General features: G+C 54.0%; 1 long non-coding RNA gene across 1 annotated transcript; it reads right to left on the bottom strand.

Moving 5' to 3' along the window:
• Positions 1-268: 268 nt before the first annotated feature.
• Positions 269-2,784, bottom strand: LOC115944742 (uncharacterized). The gene is made up of 2 exons (XR_014141187.1): positions 2,388-2,784; positions 269-1,686 (listed from the first exon to the last, which is right to left on the bottom strand). It is a non-coding gene; the product is annotated as an uncharacterized LOC115944742 (long non-coding RNA).
• Between the last annotated feature and the right edge of the window lie 2,700 nt (positions 2,785-5,484).

Genomic DNA, 5,484 nt, shown 5'->3' with positions numbered 1-5,484 from the left:
TGACTTCCAAGACTGGCAGGTGGAGCAAAAGGTGTGACTCTCAATATTTTTTTTCCCCCCAGCGGCTGAATCTTGGAAAAGTGTAGGGTGAAAAGCAGAGGGGTGGGAGACAGGAATGAGGATGGGCAAGAGTCTTACCTCTGAAGGTAATAATAATAATAAGATAAAATAAACTGAGGCACTTTGGCAATATCTGGATCACTCCTGGGAGCTTTAAAGTCTTGGGGAAACTTCTTCCTGCTGCATGTTACAAATCATAAGTCTCATGTAATGTCCCCGTGGGGGGGGGGGAACACACAACTTTTCATTTATTGACTTAAAGGAGATAACCAAAATGTCTCTGGCAGCTTCAGCTGATTCTAACATGTAAGAGAGCTGGGAAATATAGATTCATCCACACGAGCATCCGATGTCCTCTTTAACTCCCAGTGCCTCATTCTTGCAGCACACACCCTGCTTTGAGCTCTTCTTAAAGGTACCAAAGTATGAGAGATAACTGCCCCTAAATAAAATATCTGGATGTTTACATATGAAACTGGTTACTCAAACTTATTTATAAATAATTTATACCTTTCAATGTCACCTATCAAACCATAAATCAAAAAAAGTTTAAATACTTGATGTCAATTCACTCCTTCCTGTCTCAAGCAGTTCCACAGAAACTCTTTCATGTCCTGAAATGGCCGGCACAGTGCATACTCTTTAATGATTAACTCATTAGATACCACCTTTTCCTTTTTAAAATGGACACACATAGCAATAAGTTACATGGCACCCACTCCCCCTCCTTTAAGCGAAATAGTCAATTAAGCAGAGAAGAAACTACTCTGTAACTTCAATCACAAACCTAAAAGTTAAAACAACAAAACCAGCACAAACTCTAATGGTTTTGAAAACTAAAATACATTTCAGTACGGTAATGGACACTTAAAAGTATCCAAGTCTGCTAAGTGTTCTGGTTCATTTAAAAATCACGTCGGTTTTTCAGAACCAGTACAATGGATGTTGTGTCCTATTTATTAGTTAGTGAAACGAGCAGAGTATTTAATCGGACTAAGAACAAAACTCATCACACCAGACGGAGATCCAGTGTTACCAAATACACTACTTATGTCACGGTGAACACAGTTATCAATATAATAACTCCACTCCCTCAATTGGGACATACAATTAAGTGTCTCTAAATTCCATCTTGTTTTGGCTATCCTATTTACAAACAACTTTTACAGTGACTTTTGGGATTAATGGCGAAAAACGTCCTTGGTTGCCCTTAAAAAGAAAAAAAAAAACATGTTTAGCAAACGTACAGTTATGCTTTAAAACTCCACAACCCTCTCCCAATTATTTATGTTCCACACAAATATGTGAACCATCACATCAGATGCTGAAGTCATCCCTAATTTAACATTTCCTTAGTTGACTACTGAGCAAAACAAAAGTTATTCGAAATAGTGGTGTCAAAGGCGAAGGTCCCCTCCAGATCGCTCTGCCAACTCACTGGAATTGAATTCATTTTGTACCTTTCACTTAACCCCTTTCTTCTCTCCCAGTGACAGTACAACAACGACTTACATTCCTAAAGAGCCACGTCGCTCCCCGAGTTTACGGGTTTCCCCTTAGACTGAAATTTACTTACGAAAAGAGATTACAAAGAGGCGTCTTGTCACTTCAGGAGACGGTCAGTCGCTGATACAATAGACAAAGAATTGATACTTGCGAGTGGCCCATAGCTCCACCCCCCCCACCCCCGCCGAACTGAACTGTGTTTGGCCAAACCATGTAAGAGCCAAAGAAAACGCCTCTTCCTCTGTTCACATTTTACAACGTTTTTTCTTAATTTTGCAGATGCCTTCTTCCCCACGCCCCAAACACACGATGTCCCTTCCCTCGGCGCATTCGTGCCAAACTTTCCCAATGTCAAGTTTCCTCCAGGGAAAACTAAACATCCTTGAAAGTTTTAATTGGGTAAAGACAATGCAAAATTAATCATATTTCTTCCCAACACTTATTTTCCTGCTTGCAAATAAGAGCCACAAAAAGTCCATATACAGTGGGTCAAAACCGGTGGCTGCGGACCCGGGCGAGGCTGACAGTCGGTCACTGCCCCTCTACTCACTTTGCTCTCCCCGCCCCTCCATGTTAGCTTCTCCCCCCACCCCCACCCCCACCCAGCCCGTTTCCTAAGAATTTTCCCGGCCGGACTCGTGTGCTGAACACTTTCAAGGTCTGTTTCGCCCGCACCCGGGCCCCCAACGCGCTTTACAACCCCAAAGCAACACAGAACTTTTTCAGCATTGTCACCAGATTTTTTTCAGTCGGCCGTAGCCAACGTTACTGGCGGGGAAGAGGCCAGCCAACAAGTCCCTTTTTAAAAAATCGCATGTCACCTCTCGCTCCACTCGAAAATGGCGCCGAAATCGAAGAACTTCTTAAATTTCATTGTCAGCTTTTTGCAAAGGTTTCTGGGATTTTCCTGCGAAGCAGCTTCGCCTGGTCTGAGAGCTAGCGAACGAGCAAGCAAGCAAAAGAGAGAGGGAGGAAGGGGTCGGGGGTGGGGGAAGGACGCAGACAGCCACAGAGCAGGGCCGGGCGGGGAGCAGGGCCGCGACTCGGGAGACGGCGAGGTCGCGGGGCGCGGGGGGCCGGGCACCGAGCCACGGGGACCGGGCGCCGGGAGCCGGGGTGGCGGCGCGGAGGGCGCGCTGTCGCGCCGGCTGCGGCGAAGCTCGGAGAGCGGCGTGGCAGAGGCGGAGCGGAGCGAAGGCCGGAGCTGTGCGCGCCGGGGAGGCGAGCGGGGAGCCAGCGGAGAGCCTCCGGCAGCGGCCCTAGAAAAAGCCGGCTCCGGGGGCGTGGCCACGCGGTGCTCACGCTCCCCCTCCTTCCCTCCCCCCCCCCCGCCCCGTTCCGCGCGCTGCTCCCGGGCCCGGGGGCGGAAGGGGGGAGGGGGGAGAGGGAGCGGCGGGGAAGCGGGGGGTGGTGCGGGCGCTCGACGCCACCGCCTGGGCCCGCAGCCGCCGAGGGCCGTGGAGGGCACGGGGCGGGCGGAGTGGCCCGATGCAGAGCCGAGTAGCGGGCTTCAGGGAGAAAAGAGAGAGTATGGACGATGGCAAAGCCAGGGGCACAAGGTAGCGCAGCAGACCCACAGGACGGTGGCCGCCCCACGCCCATCGGTCCCCTCGGGGTGCCCTCTGAGCTGCCGGGAGGGAGCAAGGTGGCGGAGCGAAGCCCCTGGCGCTGTGCTCGCTGGGGGTGCCTGAAAAGGCTTGGGGAGGAGACGGGGGTCTGGGACCGCGGAAGCGAGCGCTCTCCCCGTGCGCGTGCGTCCCGACTCGTCGGGATTCCCCTGCCCTCGCCAGGGAGGCCCCTGGCACGAGGCGAGCCCCGACCCGGCTGGCCCGTCCGCCCTGGGGGGACAGAGCGCGGAGGGAGGGAGCAGTTGTCCACCCAAGCCCCATTCCAAGAAGGGAAACTGATTTGAAGACCGAAGTGGGGAAACCGGCGGCGAAGAGCCCGTATGGGGGGTGCCAGAGGCGGTTAGGGACGGAGAGTTCATTTCCTTAGGTGTGAGAGTGGAGTTGGAGAGAAGTGGGAGGATGTCCTTACACTTAGAAGATGCCCGCCGAAGTGCAGAGGTGAAACGTCATAATGTCTGCAATTTTCAAATGATGCAGCGAGCACACGCGCGCACACACAGAGGAAGCAAGTGTTGCAATGGGGTAACAGTTCTATCCAAGCTGGGGCGGGGGTGGGGTGGGGTGGGTAACCAGACGTTCGTCTTGTTCTTTCAACTTCCCTGCGTGTTTGCAAAACGTCATGATAACAATTTTGTGAGACACCCCTCATGAAGTAGCGCCTAAACGCTGTCTTAGAAAATGAGCCCGGCTGCTTTCTCTCTCCCCGTCCCGGGTGGGACAAACCGCCGGCAAGCAGGACTCGGAGCGAGCTGGGCCCAGGACGGGAAGGGCAGTGGGTAGCGCGGCCCGCGGCGGCCGCAGCCCCGGGCACCGCGCGCAGGCCGGGAGCGGCCCCGGGGCCCTCGGGGCAGGTGGGCAGCCGGGCGCACCGCGCGGCGGAGGAGCTGCCCGGCGCGATCGCCGGGGCCCGGGCCGCCCTGGCGGCTCCCAGCGACCCCGGCTGGGTGGGCTCCGCCGCGCCCGGCCGCCTGCGCCGCGGGCGAGCGGGGGAGAGCGGTGGGCGGCGGGGAGCAGAGCCGCGCGCCGACGCCGCCGCCCGCGCCCGAGGCCCCCGCACTCCCCCGGGGAGGCCGAGGCTGTCGCGGCCCGCGCCCTGCGCCCTGCGTCCCGCCCGCGCGCCGGGTGGGGGAGGAGAGCGCGCGGCCGCGGGGGGGGGATCAGGTGCCGAAAGAAAAGGCGGTAGTGGCAGACACGCGCACGCACGCACACGCGCGCACGGACGAAATCGGCGCACAAAAATAGAAGCACGGGGTTCCGCCGCGCCCGGCGCTCGAGCTTCTTGAGCTACTTAACTCTCTCGCAGGCGTTTTACTGTGAGGTTTCTGGAGCTCTGATGTAAAAATCTTAATTCCTTTGCCGGGGCGATTTCGCAGCCCCAAGGCGTTGCAAGTGCTGCGCGGCCTTTCGCTGGCGTCTGCGGCTTCTTCTTTTTTTAAATTTAGAGGTGGGGGGGAGGGAGAGTAGAGTCTAACAGGGTCTGCGGAGCGTTTTTTAAAAATTAACCAGAAAGAGTCTACGACGAAGATGGGATTTTCCGGAAAGGTTTTAAAAACTGCAGGGACTTGCACGACTTCGGTGGGCGCTAAAATACGCCTGACTGAACTACAGTTTCCCCATTAAAGTCTTCAGAACTTTTCGTGGACAGGCTGAAAGTTTGCCGGGCTGTCAGACGTGACTGAACAAGCTTCTAAATCCTCAGATAGATCATTTATAAAGCTCCAGTGTCCTTGGGGTGGAAGACTTTTCTGGGCTTTTAAGGCTCGGCTTCGTGGGTAAATTTGCCTGGGTTGATCCAACTGCATGTAAGCCTTTCTTTCCCCACCTAGATTAGTCGAAGGGCAGAAGATTCCAGCACCGTTAAGACAAAAGTCGAGTCTGAGGCACGTCCTCTAAAGAAAAATTGCAACAGCTTTCTTTATTAAACTCTCTTTGCTACATCAGCAAATTAGAGAGCCAGTTGAATATTGATGAATTCTTTGAGGGTGAGTAACATGGCTCCAGGCCGCAGAAAGGGAGGGCAGGCTTAAGTATTTACTTAAGTGAACAATCTTCAAATACTTTTCAAATATGATGTCTCAAGGATTTTCTCTGGTTTCCTTAGGACCTCTGAAGCAAACCCTAATTCTGCAAATGGCTTCTCATTTTAGTAGGCCCTTCGCAACTTGACAAAACTCGCAGGACAGAAAGCGCCCTGCGGAGCGCTTAGAAACTCGTCCTGGGATTAGAACCCTGCGCCGGCTCACCGTCGGGGCGTCGGGGAGGCCCTCCGCCGCTAGTGAGGCAACTTCTC

This window comes from Leptonychotes weddellii, chromosome X, assembly GCF_054177405.1.
Source record: "Leptonychotes weddellii isolate Sample4059 chromosome X, ASM5417740v2, whole genome shotgun sequence".
Lineage (NCBI taxonomy): Eukaryota > Metazoa > Chordata > Mammalia > Carnivora > Phocidae > Leptonychotes > Leptonychotes weddellii.
The sequence above is the reverse complement of the archived record's forward strand: the minus strand, read 5'-3'. Positions and strand labels throughout refer to the sequence as shown.